Raw genomic sequence first — 19,769 nt, forward strand, 5'->3', positions numbered from 1 at the left:
GATGGATGTTACAAATAGTCCTTGAATGATTGAATGATTATTCACAAATTTGATCTATTGATGTGGATTTCAAGGTATTGTAAGGGGGAAAAAATACCAACAACAGAGACAACTGCTACTCATTCAGTATTCCATTTTCACATAAATATTAAATTGTTGAACAATTTACAATCCACTTCCAGTCTCAAGTTCTCTTAGCAGGAAGCACGAGTTCCAGGGATTATCCTGGATCAAGTTGAATGCGGAAGAGAAGGTATACAAGTTAAGCTGCAGCCACACAGAACATTGTAAGAAATACAACTTGCATTACACAATCATGCTGGGGGGGGGGGGTGTTTGCTGTAGGCTGTTGAAAATCATTGCATTCATTTTGTTATAACATGAAACAGAACAACTCCAATCTTTCTTTCCACAGCTGATTTTATTTACGAAGTCTTAGATGTGCTCTGTTGTTGAAGGCTCATTTAAAAAAGAACAAAAAAAAACGGTATGTTGTGTATTCTACTGCACTGTTGAATATTGAACAACTATAGAAGTCCAGCCCATTTTTCTTTTTAAACTGAGGGAGGTTTTGTTTTTCCATATTGAGTAGGAAGTCAGTACTTGCGTTTCAAGCTGCGCAGATGTTCATGGCACGTGGCATACACCGGTCGGAGAAATCAAACCCAAGCACAACTTCAAATAGCCAGTGATTGTGAAAACAGATAAAACCCAATTGAACGTTTTAATAAATGACTTGCACAACTATGTTTTTTATTATATCGTCTTCCTCGGCGCTTGTCTTTTAAAAATGTTTTTCTTGTGACTTATGTAACTTTTGGATGTGTTGAAGCTTCAGGTGTATCGTTTTATAACCTAATTATAATGTCTGTCGGGCCAAACTGATGGTTGGGTATCGGCTCTTCCATTCACAACATGAATGAAATGTACCTTCATAATTGATGGATTTGTATTATCAACTGAAACGATGCTGTGTCAGGTGCAACACTTCACGCCAAGTCAGCCCGGGCCGATTTAAAACAAAGATTCTGCACACGAAAGCGTAAAATCAACAAAGAGTTAAAGGTGTCCCGTCGGCCAAGGTAAGACGTTTTGAAGGTATTTATTATGTAATCTATACTCTTTGGGCATTACGTAACGAGGACCAAGCCAAGATTCGGAGGAGATGAACCAGATGTCGGCACATTCAGTCAGGTAACACACTGGATTCATTGAGCTCGAAGGAGGTCCCGCATATCCAGTCCACAGGGACTTTGTTTGTGTGCTGGTGCGGTTTGGATCTCTGCAGAGCACCAAAGAGATTCCTGGCCTTTGCCGACTGAGTGGGCTTTGTCGTGTGGCTCTTTTTTTTTTTAAAAGGTTTATGTGTTCATGATAAATTCTCCCAAAACATGTCAGCCTCATACAAAAGCAGATTTGTCCCCTTAATTGGGTATTTAGGCAGATTAATCCATGCATTTGATACGTAGCAACCAGTTGACTGAACTTTATTTTTGGATTCATTTCCTATTTTTTTAAATATTACATACACTAAGGTACCTATCTGATCCAACTTTGCATATGATTCAATCCATCCATTTTCTTAGCCGCATATCCTCACAAGGGTTGCTGGGAGTGCTGGAGCCTATCCCAGCTGTCAACGGGCAGGAGGCAGGGTACACCTTGGCATATCGAGACAAACTCCCACGCAGGTACGGGGAGAACAGGCAAGCTCCACATCAGGAGGACTGGGATTGAACCCGGTTCCTCGGAATTGTGAGGCTAATGCTTTCCAGCTGCTCCACTGTTCCACCACATAATTTAATAGTGATGTATTTATTGTGTTCTATCTTGAAAACATGGCCCAAAATTTTTGAAGATTATTGGTCCAGAAGGCATCGGGAAAAGCAAAGACTGCATGTTGATATTTTTAATATCTATATCCATAAATTTACTTGGGCGGTATGGTGGATTAGCTGGAAAGCGTTGGCCTCATAGTTCTGAGGTCCTGGGTTCAATCCCGGACCCATCTGTGTGGAGTTTGCATGTTCTCCCCGTGCCTGCGGGCACTCCGGTTTCCTCCCACATCCCAAAAACATGCAACATTAATTGGACACTGAATTGACCCTGGTGTGATTGTGAGTGTGGCTGTTTGTCTCGATGTGCCCTCTGATTGGCTGGCATCCAGTTCAGGGTGTACCCCACCTCCTGCCCATTGACATCTGGGATAGGCTCCAGCACTCCCTGTCACCCTGGTGAGGATAAGCGGGAAAGAAAATGGATGGATGGATATAAATTTTGCTGATTTTGTAATTATTTCGACATTTATTTATCAATTATGTTTTCATTTATTAATTCGTTATTTAGATCCTATTTTACTGTATTTCTTTTTGTCCTTCATTTTTTGAGCCCATGTCTTTATAATCATTTATGCTTAAATCCAGTATGTCCTCGTGCTAGTTTTCACATTGGGAGTTCGGTCTGTCTGCGGCGATGTCACCATGTTGCTTCCCCGATCTTAGGTGACTTGTGGGGGCGGTTGGCGGGGAGAGAGGGGGACTCTCTTGTGCACAATGTGAAGATTAAAGCCCGGTCTTTCCAAGTCTCAGTGGTCTTTGCGACGGTATTCTCTAAGCAATAGCAAATAGATAGAAACAAAATACAAAGAACGATCAAGAACAAAATAAAAAGAACAACCAATGGAAAGCACAAATCATTCATCTATTGAGAACAACATTTTGAGTCTTACTCAAGCTAAAAAGAAGTGGATCAGTAGTGGACAGTATATGTCCTCCATGTGCCTTAATATAAGTTTACTGGGGAAAGTCAAACCTGTTTTAAGTGCCAATAATGTGACCTATTCCATATTGTCTTGCATTTTTAGGTCTAAATGGGGATGATCTACAGTAAATACATTATGTCTGTCCATACACTGTAGTTTATGTACAGTAAAGTTGATACTTACTGAAACAGTGCAATTAATCCAAACAGGGTAAAATAAACTGTCAAATGAAAATTTTTAGTAGGTAGATCACATAGTTGGCTCAATCCTTCCAGCTTCCTTTTTAGAAAGAGTTTTACCTTTGAGGTAGGATGTCCTCCGCCCCAATCCACTTCCTGACCAACATCAATGATGCACCGAAATCTGCCAAGCTGTCTTAAATTCTGCTGTCCCCTTTTATTTTAAATGTTGTATCTCTCTCAAGACGACTGCTGGAGGACAGACTCAAATAAAATGGGGCTTTCCCTCCCACCAAGAAACTCTAAGCTTTGGGATCTCGAGAATGAGGAGCAGATGCTGAAGGGAACATCAGATACTGGACAAGCTGAGGAGAACATGACAGAATATCTCCTCACGGCATCGCATATGACCACAATGCACAAAGCAGCCATTTTTGGCATTTTTGCCTGCATTCCTACACATGAATGAAAGGATTTAATATCAACTGTAGTTACAGTTTTAATAGTTCTACAATGTTGGTCCCACGGCAATGGTTCTAAATTTAAACTCTCTCTTGTGCTATGTTAACCACTACATGACCAATATCTCTACAGGTACATCCATCCATCCATCCATCCATCCATCCATCCATCCATTTTCTTAGCCACTTATCCTCACAAGGGTCGCGGGTAGTGCTGGAGCCTATCCCAGCAGTCAACAGGCAGGAGACGGGGTACACCCTGACCTGGCTGCCGGCCAATCGCAGGGCACAAAGAGACAAACTGCCGCGCTCACAATCACACCTAGGGGCAATTTAGAGTGTCCAATTAATGTTGCATGTTTTTGGGATGTCGGAGGAACCCGGAGTGCCTGGAATAAAACCCACACAGGCACAGGGAGAACATACAAACTCCTCAAATGCGGGTCCAAGACTGAACCCGGGACATCAGAACTGTGAGGCCAACGCTTTCCAGCTGAACCACCGTCCCGCTCTTGTACAGGTACAATATACCTTATAAACCCACCAATTGGACTCTAAGGGTATTGTTCAGATCTTTTCCATGACTGAAAAACAAAAAGCATAGTACTTTTACAGTCGTCATGGGGTCCAAAAGTGGTAGCTTTGATAGTTTTGATGGTAGATGAACAGATAAAGAGCAGGATATTTCTCAAGGACAAGACTGCAGTACCTGTGGTGAAAACTTCCCTCTCCAGTCTCTACTTGGCCTTAGATGCAATGCAAAGATGATATTGCTGAGGATGTTGCACAAATCCTTCTGGTGATTTTCAATTCCTTTCGTTGCTCACTTATGAAGACTGCAGGTGAGTCAACTCCTCGGCCTGAGCCAAAAATTCACTCCGAGACTTCCACCAATTTCTGAGCGACAGCCCAAGATTTTGAGGTGCTGATTAAACATCCCGCAGCCACATACTAGGAGTTTCTGAAAGTCACAGTTCTTTGAATCCATAAGAGCCATCCAAATCGTTCACAAAGTGACGGACAAAAGAACCTTTTAGGCCTTCAAACTGTACATCCACCAAACCTTGAGAGTGCCGAGAAATTCTATCCATGACAATGATGACCTGTTGTAGTCCTGGATCACGACCAACCCCCCCACCACAAAGCTCTACATGGACTGTAGTCCTATGCCTTCAAGTTTTCAAAACACATGGATTTGTCGGACAATGAAGGCCAAGCAGCGTCAGGTACCTTTGAGTATATATTTTTGAAAGAAATTTCAACACAAATGTCCACCATAAACATTCACTGTACAGTTTACTGTTTTTGCTCTCATGGCTGATGACAAATAAAATTATTGCTCTGGTGGGATTGAGTTTGCAATATTTGCCTTCGCTTTCCCATCCATCTTCCCTGTCGTTTCCCGTCTCCTCTCCTATGTGAGAATTTTTTTTTAAAGGTGTTTTGTGTCTGCAGGGTTACAGTACATACAGGACATTCCGTCTTATCTAGTCATCACATTAGATAAACAAATTTTCACAAACCCTCATAGCTGAGACTGACCTACATTACACAATGCTGAAGTAGTCTCATAATCACCCTATAATGATGATATTTTGCAAGTTTGAAAACACCAGGTTCCATTTACACTGAGAAGCGCAAATGTTGAACCAAAGAATGACAAGACAATGCCCGGCATGCTTGATGTTATCGGATCGCTTTTCAAGGAATAAATGACAATTTACACACTGTGTACAAAATAAGACTGTACTAACCAGCCTATACCATCTTTGTATTATAATGAGTATTTTAACTGAACTTAACTGAAGGGCTTTGTGATAAAATGTGTGTGCATTGAGCAGAGCTCGTTGAAGAGAGGTTCTCCCAATATTGACTGTTACATCAGGTTTCCCACCGAGGTTCAGACCCCATAAAAACCTGGCACCGCTATAAATACCCCAAATCAGTTACAAATGCATTCCTCTCTCCTTCCTGAGAAACACAAGGCAGCTAAAACAGTCTTTGGACTGAGCCTTGGACGAAAGACTTAAAAAATAAAATACCTGATCAGTACTGTGAGGGAAGACGTGTGCATGTTACCTGTGGGCAAAAATACTGTATGAACGTGGATTGTTGTTGTTGTTGTTGTAGCCAAGTACAACGGTCGTTATTCCGTATCAAGGTCCAGAAAGTGAGCCACATCGACCAGGGGGCTCCACAAGTGTTCCATCATCAGCGTGGTCGGATTTTCAGCACAGTTGAAGAGATGGTGCGAATCGTGGGGGGGGGACGTCACACAAGGGGCATTTATTGATGATGTTGTTGTCGAGTCGATGCTGATAGTTGTTGTGCTTGTGACACCAGCCTGAACGGAGTTGCGATAGCGTCGATCTCACGGGCCGCGGGAGTTGTCTTTCGAATTCGGCTACTGGTCGCGGGCAGCCACCCAACACGATGTTGTGTTTGTAGAACAACAGTATGACTGGTCAACGTGGATTGTCACGGAAGTCAACAGCTTCGTGGTCCCGTGACTCCCTTTGCCTGATGGTGCTCTGAATTTCCACCATTTTGAGAAACACACAGTGCAACTCGTAGTGGGCCATAGGAAATAATAATAAGGAAAGAAGTTCTTCAGTTAAACTATGACCATTATAAAACATTTAATAAAACAACTAAAACCAATAACTGTCATGCAATTGTAAGATGTGTAAGATCAAAAAAACAATACAAAACTTTAATCATAGATTGAAAAATTATAACGCAAACCTGGTTCCAACTTTTACCATTTTTAACAGGGTAAAAATTTAAATTTGAAATAAATAAATAAATACAATTTAAAAATTCTAACTATTTTCAATGTGAGTCTGCTCAATTTATGTATCTGTATATTCTTCACCCTATTCCCACGTTCCTCTTCTCTCGTTTATAGAGACTTTTTTTCTGGAACGTCACAAAAAGATAAAGAATATTTAAGTGTTGATCTGAAGTCTCACGAACTCTGAGATGTCACGCATTCATTTTTTTCTCACTTTGGAATCATATTTTTCCACACAAGTTTGAGTCCAATTCCTAATCTTACAATTTTGGATGTGTTTGACTTTTACTGCAATTACATGTGAGATTTCTTTTGGCTTAACTCTGTAACATTGATTAATTGGCAATCAACGGTCTGTTGTGAGTCAGGCAACATGAATGAAAATGGCCTGTCTTTCATTTGTTGTGACCGTAAATGCAAATGTCTCACTGACGTAAGTATATACTTGGCCATGGGTCAGGTTATGGATGGGATCCACAGACAATAAAACTCAAAACGAGCTTTCCGCTTAAACGTGTCTAATAGTTATATCGTCATATCATCCCGAGACTGATTGATGCCACATCACAGGAGTTTTCTGCAAAGTTAAAGATGTTCCTTGTTCCCGAATATGCTTGGCAAACTTAAAACATTTCCAATGTCTTGATTTGGAGGGCCAGATTTTGGAGCTTTGAAAGCATGCCAACCAAATATGTAGGAGTGTTGAAATGTTTATATATATTAGAGTTTTTTGAAAAGTGACTGACGGACGTGTGTTGGGCTCATCTGCGAAGAATATCAAACATGACGGCACATGTCATTCACCCAGCTCACACTATACTACTACATTTGGCTTTTGAGCAAATACTTCTTGTTAGTTATCTATCAGCCATGCATTGCATTCCAACATATTACAGTAGCCTGAAAAATACGAACTACATCACACTTTGGTATGAAATGATGACACCAAAGTGTTCTGTAAATTGTGTCACCCAAGAAATATGTTTTTGGGGGCTCGCTGGCTAACTGCATGGTGAAGTGGTAGAACCCCTGTCATGAGCAAGAATGGACCACGGCCAAGAGGGGTGTGGCCTGGCCACCGGTTTGGGGGGTCTCATCTCTGACAACTGTCAACGGTCACAGCTGTCTCGAATGAGGCACTGTGATTGGATCAAGTATTTAAGTTGGAGTTTTGTCACTGGCATTTGCCAGTTCATTGAGTATACTTTACCGCATCCTGGCTACTCCGCCACTGCGCCATTATAGTCCAGTTAAGCTCTGTTTAAGCTCTTTAGTTGTCTCATAGTTATCGGACATTGTTTCTTGTTTTTTGGATCCTGCTTTCTTGGACTGTGTTGTCGTGCACAACTTTAGTTTATAATAAAGCCTGCTGAACATCATGCCTTTGCCTGGGAGTCCTGCATTTGACAACCCCAAAATCTGGAAAGCTTAAATGGAAAAAAACCCACTTAATGCCATCTACATAAGTGAGTCCCTCAAAGCTCGCCATATTCATATATATTCAATAATTATCTTCAAACATATATTTAGAAATAAAATTCTGTATTCACTTTATAGACATTGTGATGTTGATTTGGTGCTCCGACACTGTCTTCCTCCCTTTGACTTAACTTCATCGCACCCTCTAGGACCTTCTGTCCCATCCCAAAACTAGTCTGGTGCTATACACAACAAAGCATCATTTAAATAAATGTGGAATGTCAACATTCACCAAAATTAAATACACTAACTATATTCGCCCGTAAGACTTCCAGTTAACGGCAGTCAATGTTTTGCCACTAGTTGAGACAACAAGCAAACAGGATGATTGAGAGCTTTAACAGTGTTGCCAAAACAGACCCCCCCACTCAAATATAATTGTCATCTCTCAACCCAACAGCCAGCAGGATTCCACAAACATTAATGGGTAGATTTTGGCAAAGCAGAAGAGGTGTTCCTGAGGAAAGGGCAAAATAAATACATTTGTAGCTGAGCCAATATTGATGCCAGTGAGGGCAACGCTTGAGAATATCTAAAAGGAGAGATAAGGAATAATTGGACTGCCGCTATTTATATATTTATTATTATATTATATTTGCTTAGCTGCTTATCCTCACATGGAGTTCTGCAGCTTACCCCAGGTGTCAACGGCCAGGAGTCGGGGTACACCCTGAACTAATTACCAGGCAATCGCAAGGCACATAGAGACAAACCGTCAGACTCACAATCACACCTATGGGCAATTTAGAGTGTCCAATTAATGTTGCATGTGGGGGGAAACCGGAGAGCATGGAAAGAAACATACGCAGGCACGGGCAGAACATGCAAACTCCACACAGGTGGGGCTGGGATCGAACCCGGGTCCTCAGAACTGTGAGGCCTGCACTTTACCAGCTGATCCACCTTGCCGCCACTTGTGAAACAGTGTTGTAAAAATAAACCCTCGCCCATTCATTTTATGCAGCTCATTCAAGGACATGGGTGAGCCAGACTATCACAGCTGAATTTGGAGGAGTGGTGGGGTACACCCTAGACTGGTTGCCAAGTATATCCCAGGCCACTGCGGTGTTTGTTGAGCCATTGCGGGTTAATTATGTGAAATTGGGGACTTTCCCGTAGCACGCTTGATGATCTCTCACGCCACACTGGGTGGGAATCACAGTTCCAGGCAACGGCTTGGTTTGTTGGCCCTGTTGCAGCTCCTTTCCCAAACAACAAGAACAAAGGACTAGTATGCATTTTTACTTATTTATTTTTTAAATACGGGAGTACCTCACAAATATCAAGAAGATTGGAGAGAGCACCGAAACTCTATACAGGAGGGTCAAGCAGAAGCTACAAAGACATCACACAACTCTGGGTGTCCTGACTGGGCCACCAATAATAGTTACCACCAATGGAAGGATTTCAATGGAGTTCAGTGGAGTGTATAAGGTTTATTTGTTCCTTAACGCAATTACGTATCAAACAAGAAGGCAGGAGTCCAATTTAATATAGTTCATCTCACATGTCATCGACCACCATCAACTTAATAGCTTCTCGAGTTTGCCTTGAAGTGTGACTAAGTGCTGGATTGGCATTCATAAGATAAGTGGTATGGAAGTGAATGTATGCTGTAAATGATATTCCTATCGAGGGACACAAATTCTACATTTGCATTACAAGATATTCAGGCAGGGAAAAAAAATGGACTTGAGCTAAAACAGCCGCTTGGTGCACTGGAAAATAATGCGCGTGACAATCCAGAAAGAGGAGAAACACTAAGGTGGATATTGGCTGTGAATTATCTACCGCTGTTTTTAATGTTATGATAGAAAATATTAATTACTGCTCTTTTCAGGAAGATGTTTTCTGAAGGGGAAGCAAGGGGAATCCTTGAGTTTGTTTGGTTGGCTCGTACAAAAGTATCATTGACTCATTGTTTATTGATAAGTTTGAAACGAACCATCACTGCGATGTTGCAGGAGTCTATTTATAAACTGAAAACATTGAGTGTTTAGCTTGCATTAACTATTCTTTCCTTGTTTAAATAAATGCATACACATACTGTATATTTACCTGGATAAATATAATAACTGTATAAAACATTTTAAAAAAGCAGCAGTCAAACCCGTTTGAATGAAGTAATTAGGATATTAACAGTACATCATTAAAATTAATATTTTGCTAAATTTTGGAATATGCTCCTTTTTTGAAGCTCTATGGGTAAATAATGTTAACGAAACAATTTCATTGTGTGTAAAAACACACTGGCCACATTAACATGACGAGCTTTTTCTTTTTCTTATTGTTTACTTTTAGCGACTGGCATAAATCCTGGTCTGTGTGTGGTATAACTGCTAGGATGTGGATAAGACTCAGTCCTGATAAAGTCGTGGACCGAAGTAACCTTGCGTATTTATAAAAACAGAGCATGTGTGCTGGTATGGGCATGATCAGTTGACTTTAATCCTGTCCAATCAGAGCAACTCCTCTCATACCCTTTAATACAGTGTACAAATGGCACACTGTCAATGCATCAATGCATAGCTGTTGGTCAATCTTAACACGATTTTCCTCTGCAGGTTTCTGGTCATTTTGCTGCTAATTCAATGGAACCTCGCACATCCCAAGACAAATTGTTAATACTGGAGAACTTTATAGCCGACATGCTTGGAACCAAATGTATTCGACTATGTAATATTTGTTTAATAGTTTTCAAGTATAATGGTTGGTCATGTCATGTACAATGTTGTGTTACTTTCTGATAAAAAATCACATTTTGAAGGTTGGGTATAAAGACAAACTGGAGTCAAAGATCAAGGACTGACCTCTTCAAGTCTTTCGTTACTCTACTTTGGTCGTTCCTATCATGTCTTTCCCTATTTCTTCCTGTCATCATCATTGGGTAGTCTGATCATAAGAACAACTCTCGGGTAAAATGGCCTCTCATTTCCTGAGCTACTACGGGATGCTCTGGATGAGCTTTCGTCTGCGAGTCTCCCGAGTGTTTCATTTGGAGCAAGAATTGGCAGGGGTAGCAAAACAAACAACTGGGGTGAGAGTGTGAATTCTCGTTTGTATCTGAAGTTTGTTGGCTTAAAATCTTTGGCTCAATGTGAAGTAAAGCCTTAGAACCTGCAATGAAAGGTAAATGTTGGGCAGGCCTTTGGTCTTATCATATCTATGACAGGTCTAAATACAGTTTTGACGCGACAGTATGGAATAATTTGGAATAGACTTCTTCAGTTCTTTTTTTTAAACCTCTCTTGAGGAAATTGTCTTCATAACTGCTTATTTGCTCCATAATTACTGTTATTTTGGGACTTAGTGTTGTTAAATTAATAGCATAATAGTTTGACATTTATGACCAACATCAACTCCATCCTCAAAAAGGCCCTGCAGATGATGTGGTCCTAAGGAATCAGGCCCTGCCATGAGAAGAGCTGAGAGAGTTCTATACAGCTGTCGTTGAACCAGTACTGTGTACCTCCATCACAGTCTGGTTTGGTGCTGCTACAAAAAAACAAAAAAACTCTGACTGCAAATGACAATAAAAACTGCTGAAAGGATTGTCAGTACCCCCTTACCAATTCTCGAGGACTGTCACGCTACCCAAACTAAGGCAAGCCTCCACATCTTGGTCACCAGCTCTTCCAACTCGCGGGTTGGCACTACCGAGTGGTGCAAAGCAAAATTAGCAAGCATTCCAACAGCTTCTTCCCCCTCACAATCAACTTCTTAAAAAGATAACGTCAAATTCAACTGTAACGTGCTGCCGTTTTTTGTGTCTTGAGTTTGTTGTTACATTCTTCCGGACCAATTATCATGAGATATCATACATTACTCGTCATTACTATCATACATTACACTAGCTATCTCACCACACTGAACTATCTGAATATCTGTTGTTGACCAATAAAGTGGTACCTTTAGGTCGACCTGGTACGCGGTTATCACCATGTCCCCGTGCACCCCTTAGACGTTCCCAAGACAGCTGTTGTCACGCCCTTTGGCCTGTTCGAGTTTCTGAGGATGCCATTTGGACTCAAAAACGTGGCCCAGTCTCTCCAACGTTTAATGGATTCGGTGCACAGAGACTTGCCCTTTGTGTTCATCTACCTGGACAACATCCTCGTCGCCAGCTCCTTGGAGGAAGAACATCCGAAGCACCTTCGGGACCTCTTCGCGAGACTCGTGCGGCCCCCTTTGCCCCGACTCCTTGCACCTGGCGGGGTGCCCTCGACCCCGTCAGGGCCCTGGCCCCTTGACTCAATGGACTGGGCAGCCCCGCCCCCCACTCGGCCCCTGCAGTGGACACCCGCCGGGGTCGGGGCATCGTCCCTCCACGGCACAGGGATTTTGACTACGGGTGAATTCTGGGGGGGCTGGTGTTGTGGTCCACAGGACCTCGAGTTAGGTTACGAGGTTCCACACTTATGCTCTTGTTCGTTACACTTCTGTTGTTAGAGGGTTAGAGTTCCCGCCGTAATGGGTTCACTCTGTCGATGTCTGCAATAAAATGAGTATTACTTCTGTGTTTAACACTCCGCCTCCGACTCTACAATACGCTACAATACGAAAGAAAAAAAATGGTGCTTATTTCAATCGAACGTAAACATCCCATACTGTATCTTGGTTTGAAAGTGGCACGATAGAGCTGCTCTCCCATTGGCCACCGCTGGAGCAGTTTCCTGGCATCACAAGGGCTAAGAGAGATATCAATCTTTAGCCATGACGCACATTTTATATGTAAAATGTGTTTCTACTTACAAAAGTTATAAAAGATACGACTTCCGGAACGGATTAATTTCGTAAGCTGAGGCACCACTCTACTAGCCTCTCGCACCTGACTAGCATCTGCTCCACTTGCACAATCAACTAACGAACATCTGCAACACTTGCACAATCAACATTGTCCCAGATAATTGCATGCAAACTGCATACGTTGCTTGAGTTCCTGGTGCCCTTCACACAATGGTCATTGTATTGGACGATTGCTCTATTAGGCACTGAAAGTGCTCTACGTAAATGCTAGAGGACTCTGCATCCTTCCCACAGTTGTAAAAAAAAAAAAAAGTTTCATCATAGCCAGATTACTAGCAGCCTTTACGGCTCCGTGACTGTTACCACAAAGTCTTTATGTCTGAATTGACTATCTGTTGTCGTTATGTATGCTGTACTAGAGCGGCTCCAACTGCCGGAGACAAATTCCTTGTATGTTTCTGATATACTTGAATAAAGATGAGTCTATTTTTTTTTTTTTTTTACTGTATTACACTTGCAGTTACGCTAGGAAAGAGAAATTGTTACAAAGTTCAATAACATTAGCACTTACTAGACAAATATTGAAGCCCCACTAAAAATGTCTTATGCACCCCCAAAATTTGAGTGTTTTTATTTATTTTTTTAAGAATTAGCCCCGCTAAAATGGCTCCTAAGCCCCTATTGCAAAATTGTTGTACACAAAAATATAATTGTATAATATTTTTCCGTACACAAAAACATAGATAATTATGTAATGGATAATATTTATCGAAAATAAGAAACCTTTCAATCATCACTTCCTGTCCCTGTTGGGGGAAAATTTCTAAATTTAGACCAGGGGCCAAGGCCTTTTAAAACACTAAAACACAATGTTCATAAACCATTAATTGATTAATTTTAGACTACTGCTGGCGTTTAAGTGAATGTCCAAAAGCATCAACATACCCTTTGAGTTTTTTAATTTGAAGTCCTGCCCATTCATTCACTATTCTTCTTTCAGGTACAAAACATCATTTCCATCAGCGAGTGCACAGATTGAGTCCTTTGCAAACCCAACCATTCCCTCATGTTGAGATAATTGCCTGCGGGTTCGCTATACCAAACAGAGCAGGAAACTCTCTTTGCGTTACCAACTTTTGACAATGTTTGGTTTGTGAGGCGATGTCGTGGGTGGCCTGAGCAGGTTGCCACTGACGGACAGGCAGTACTGTCAGATGGAAGAAGGCCTGAGGAAGAAAAGCACCAGGGAATGTATGAGCTATATTTGGATGAGCTCTTCTATTGAAATAAGCAGAAGTTTAATCAAGTCATTAAAAAGCGAAGAGATTTAATAAGATACACTGCAGCCTTGAACTGAATAATTTTTCAAGCAACTACGTAAACTGATAATTTTCCACATCAGTCAATCATAGCACTGTAATGTCCCACAGCGAATTGGTTATGAATCGCTGGGTTATTGTGAGATGCTTTGTTTCTGTTTCTACCATAGTAGAATAACACCTCCCCTCTTTGAGCCGTCACCTTATCGTGGTGGAGTGGTTTGTGTGTCCCGATGATCCGAGGAGCTAAGTTGTCTGGGACTTAATGCCCCTGGTGGTGTCACGCATGGAAAAAAAATGTGAGGGACCGGACAAAGTATGACTCCTAAACTCCTATGACAAGAACAAATATTGGATTTCGGTTTCCCTCAACCAGATGTGGGTCACTTGGGCCCCACTCTGGAGCCAGGCCTGGAGGTGGGGCTCAAAGGCGAGTCCCTGGTGGCCGGGCCGGGTACCGCGCGTCCCCCTTTCCATGGGCTCACCACCTGTGAGAGGGGCTGTAGGGGTCGGGTGTGATATGAGCTGGGCGGTGGCGAAAGTGGGGGGAACCTTGGCTATCCGATATCCGGCAACAGAAAATAGCTTTAGGAACATGGAGTGTCACCTCTTTGGCAGTGAAGGAGCCCGAGCTGGTGTGTGAGGTCAAGAAGCTCTGACTAGATATAGTCGGACTCACCTCTACGCACCACTTGAGCTCTAGTACCAGTCCTCTTGAGATGGGTTGGACTCTGTTCCACTCCAGAGTTGCCCACGGGAAGAGGCGCTGGGCAGCTGAGGGGACACTTATTGCCCCCGGCTCGAGGCCTGTACATTGGGATTTACACCGGTGGATGAGAGGGCAGCCTCCCTCTACCTTCGGGTAGGGGGACGGGTCCTGATTGTTGTTTGTGCCTATGCACCAAACAGCAGTTCAGAGTACCCACCCTTTTTGGAGTCCTTAGAGTCAGTGCTAGAGAGTGCTCCCTCTGGGGACTCCATCATTCTGCTGGGGGACTTCAATGCCCACCTGGGCAATGACAGTGAGACCTCGAAGGACGTGAATGGGAAGTGCACCCCCACCTGATCAGAACCCAAGTGGTGTTCTGTTACTGGACTTCAGCGCTCATCACGGATTGTCCATAACGACCACCATATTCAGGCATAAGGGTGTCCACACGTGCACCTGATACCAGGACACCCTAGGTCGCAGTTTGATGATCGACTTTGTGGCGTGTCATCGGACTTGCGACCGCATACCTTGTACACTCGGGTGAAGAGAGGGCCGGTGCTGTCAACTGATCAGTTGACTCCGATGCCGGTCCGACGTGGCAGGCCCAAACGTATTGTGAGGGTCTCCTGGGAACGGCTGCCAGATTTCCCCGTCAGCAGGAATTTCAACTCCCACCTCCAAAAGAACTTTGCCCCTGTTCCGGGGAGGCTGGGGACACTGAGTGGACGATGTTCCGTGTCAGGAAAACTAAAATGCTTAAAAACAGTTTACGTACTTCATCCACCTCATTCTTTGGACATTTTCCTCAAATATATGCAAATATTTATAATGCACTGTATTTAGAAACAAATTTCGGAATTTACTTCACAGGATACTTAAATGTACGATGCAGAATCAGCCAAACTCTCCGATGTAGAAATGTTGTTTCATACCTTCGTGTGCATGTTTTTCCACTTGTTTGACAGAATAAACATATCTACTAAACACGTGTTCACCATGTTTGCGCTGTAACTACGTACATGAAACATTACACTCAGCGTGTCCTTGGGTTTCCCCAATTTTTGCTGACACCCTGCGGCCTCGTCTCCTCACATCTCCACTTTGTCACGACGTGAAAGACTGTTTACTTTTGGGAAAAGCGTCTGGCGAGTTCAGGCTGAAGTTGGCTTAACTTTTTGTGTGGTTTCCAGTTGTCTGCACTTGGCTGCCCCTCACTGACAAAAATGGAAAAGGTCCACACAAACGAGCTCTTGAAATTGTCAGTGACTGTCAAACACAGACGAAACAAAGACGGTCTCCTGCGTATCTGCTCCAAAAGTGTCTCCACTTACTGTCCGAGGAATTTCCCCTCCTTGCAAGATGAATTTGGGAGAGAGCAGTTCCACACACGTGGGATGTTAAAGGGCGCCTGACTGCAGCTACCAAAACACTTTTCTACACAAGATCAAAGTGAAGAAAAGAGAGGGACAAGATTTTTCAAGCTTACACGGGTAGATGTAGGGGGCTCTATCTCTATGAAGAATGATAAGACTGTGCGGGGTTCTCATCTGAGTTAATACAAGTTTGCAGCGTGAACTATGTGGAATACTCAACACTACACGTTGCTCACATTCCTTTTACAGTACATGGCTTCAGATCACAGAGAGCCAGCGCTCCGAATTTTTTACTGATAGGATAGCATAAAGCAGCCTACTCGTCTGATTTGAATAGTCCATCCATCCATCCATCCATCCATTTTCTTTGCCGCTTATCCTCACAAGGGTCACGGGGAGTGCTGCAACCTATACCAGCGATCAACGGCCAGCAGGCGATGTACACCTTGAACTGGTTGCCAGCCAATCGCAGGCCACATCGAGACAAACAGCCGCACTCAAAATCACACCTAGGGGCAATTTAGAGTGTCCAATTAATGTATTTGAAAAATCTTTTTTTTTGTTGTTGTCTTTTTTGTTCAGGACCATAAACACCATGATGCTATGATGCTCTTTAGTGGCAACAAATATCGATATTGCACTGGATCAAATTAACAATGTAAACGTTTTGTTATCCATTACTTCACTTTTGAATTCAATCCTGAATAGTAGTTTCTTTTTTTGTTTTTTGATACAATTTATAACATTGTCAATGGAAGAAAAACTGTAATTAAAAAAGAAAACAGTGAACTGTTTGAAATGGTCTCTTAATAGTTTTAACCCGAGATATAATAAGTATGAAAACTCATTTTAAAATATTCCCAATAAAATATTTCACTTCAAAATTATTTAAATCTCACCAGCATTGCAAGGATGCTAGCTCCTATGTCACTGCTTCACAACCCTCAAAAATGCCAATTAATACTTTCCTATTAGATATTGCATTACGTTTTAGCCGTTAGTGATGAAGAGCTGATTTTTTTTTCATCTGAGATTGCGAGGAAATGATGTTTACCTGGCAGTGTCTTATTTTGATTAATGATAGGACAAGCTTTTATTTGTCCAAATGTTGGGAAATTCACAACCTTTGGATTCATATCAAATGCTGCCGTCCATGTGAATGCTGACAGTCTTTACAATGAAAGAAAAAATGCAATTAATTGAACAAAAATTGAGACAAAACAGAAGGAAACTTTGGCTACCTTCTACCAATGTCTATGTCTGGCCAGAAATGGAGTAACTGTAAGAACAAAGAGCACATACAGGATATTTACCTTCATTGAGTAGTTTTAGCATCTGCACCATTGCTTGTGAACCTATTCAAAGGGTTTTGTTAAATTTGGTTCATTAGTTTGACCACGTTTCTCTGCACTTGTCATTTTTTTTGTGCTGAAATAGTGACAGATAAAAATGTATACATGTATAATTTTTTGGGCGGCACAGTGGAGCAGCTGGTTAGAACGTCTGCCTCACAGTTATGAGGACCAGGGTTAAAATCCTGCCCCCGCCTGTGTGGAGTTTGGATTTCTCCCCGTGCCTATGTATGTTTTCTCGGGGCACTCCAGTTTCCCCCCACATCCCCAAAACAAGCATTAATTAGAAATTGCCTTTAGGTGCGATTGTGAGTGTAAGTGCTTGTTTGGTTCTACGTTCACTGCGATTGGGTGGCAACCAGTTCGGGTTGTACCCCACCTCGTGCCCGAAGATAGGTAAGATCTCCAGCACTCCCATGACTTTCGTGAGGATAAGCAGCTTAGATAATGAATGAATGGATATAATTTTTAAATGTCTGACTAGAATGTCTAAAAGTAGCTATGACAAACACATGGTTAAGGCAATCACTGGCTCACTGTCATTCCAGGAATACATGGCATTTGATCTCGAGGTTGCCTTCACTGCCAAGAGACAATGATCTCACTGACTAGACAGTTAATAGATGGTATGAACCTTCTTGTGAGGTATTTAACCAAGCATCCGTAGGGCATCATGTACTTTAAGATTTTATTGGAATGAAATACTGCTGAGGTTTTAAGAAGCTGCAGCCCAGAGCTCTTGTGCCAGCACATCTTGGTTGTCCAGTGGACCACATTCATCACGGGGATAGGTTCCACACCGTCCCGCAATAGGGAAAAACCTGCAATATACAGAGACCATTTACAGCAATTGTTTTACCCCACTCAAAGAGTATAAACACATGTAAACGAGTTTAAACACACTTTTAAGCACACTGTAAATTTCCATCCATTCACTTTCTTTGCCACTTATCGTCACGAGGGTCGCGGGCAGTGCTGGAGCCTATCCCAGCTGTCAACGGGCAGGAGGTGGGGTGCACCTTGAACTGGTTGCCAGCCAATCGCAGGGCACATCAAGACAAACAGAGGCACTCACAATCACACCTCAGGGCAATTTAGAGTATCCAATTAATGTTGCATGTTTTTGGGATGTCGGAGGAAACCGGAGTGCCCAGAGAAAACCCATGCACGCACGGGGAGAACATGGAAACTCCACACAGTCAAGGCCTGGATCGAAACCCGGTCCTCAGAACTGTGAGGCCAATGCTTTACCAACTGAGTCACCGTGCACTGTAAATTTATCTAACCAAAATAAAATTGCAATCATAACATTTACTAAAAGTACTATGTGTGTTGTTGTATCTGTTATAGATATTGTATGTGCCTATAGAGGAGGCAGGGCCTGGTGGTGTGGCATCTGAACACAGCATTGCAACGGTGGCTCTCCTTTCCAATGTGTGAGGACATCACTGTATACATTACATACTGTAAAAATCCACCATAAACCAAAGAATTCTACATTTTAGCCGGGATATTTGAAATAAATTAGCAGACATGGTCAACAAAAAAAAGTAGTCGGGCCAGAGCATTTGCGAATCTGTGTGTGTGTGTGTGTGTTTTAAATCACGAGATTGTAACTGATCACGTATGGCCTGATTCACTAAAATGCCAACTCGCAGGTGGTAAATTCCATGTTCGCGCAAACTTGCGAATAGAGCGCGGCAACAGGTGTAAATGTGGTGGCGATCGGTTTATTTTAAAAAGGGTTTTGCGCTTTAGTTAACATTCATTGTTTTCACAGTGGAAAAATGTTTTCATTTGGAAGTTCCAAAATTGCATTGTTGAATAGATTATAATTTTTTTTAATCTCTACAAAAATGTTTAGACAAACGGAAAAGTTCTCCCCCCAGCCTTACATTTTGCCTCCTGTATGCTGGCACTACTCTACGTGCTAGTTCATCTCAAATTTAGCTATCGTAATTTGTCATGTATGGGACATAAGATTGCCTACTTCATGTATTTGCACATACTCCTCCCATTATGGGCAAAATCAATCGTGTGGCAATTTGTGGCAAAACAAATTCTCGGTTGCTCCCATGAGTAATTAAGTTTCTATCAATCAAGTTTCCACTTATTTTTGCACGTGTGAACCTTTAGTAAATCAGGTCTATAATGCCACATCTGTTGAGGATTGACCACCATCATTTCTACTATGCATAGCCAGTCTTTTCTGATGTCTTATTTTCATCTAAAAATAAGTAAACACTTCTGTTTTTAGTTCTTGGATAGAAGCATGATGCACACAGACAGAGCCAGCGTGTTAGACCAGATGTTTTTGCTAAAGCAGGAAGTGCACAGAGTCCAGAGACTCTGTTTTCCCAGATAATTCAAATCTCCTACTACTTGAGCATAAACAGCCTTTTTGGATGAACAAACAATAATAATAATGATAATAATAATAATAAAAATTTGTGCACAAATTAGCCAGACCTAAATTATGTATAAAAAGAGAGAAATAAATCGGGTTTTTGTATATCCATGTACAGGAGACTGTGATACTGTGCAGAAATAAACAAAATGCGGGCTCCTGTTTTATTTTGGCACTAAGGCCAGA

Source organism: Syngnathoides biaculeatus, chromosome 23 (genome assembly GCF_019802595.1).
Source record: "Syngnathoides biaculeatus isolate LvHL_M chromosome 23, ASM1980259v1, whole genome shotgun sequence".
In the NCBI taxonomy this organism is placed as follows: Eukaryota; Metazoa; Chordata; class Actinopteri; order Syngnathiformes; family Syngnathidae; genus Syngnathoides; species Syngnathoides biaculeatus.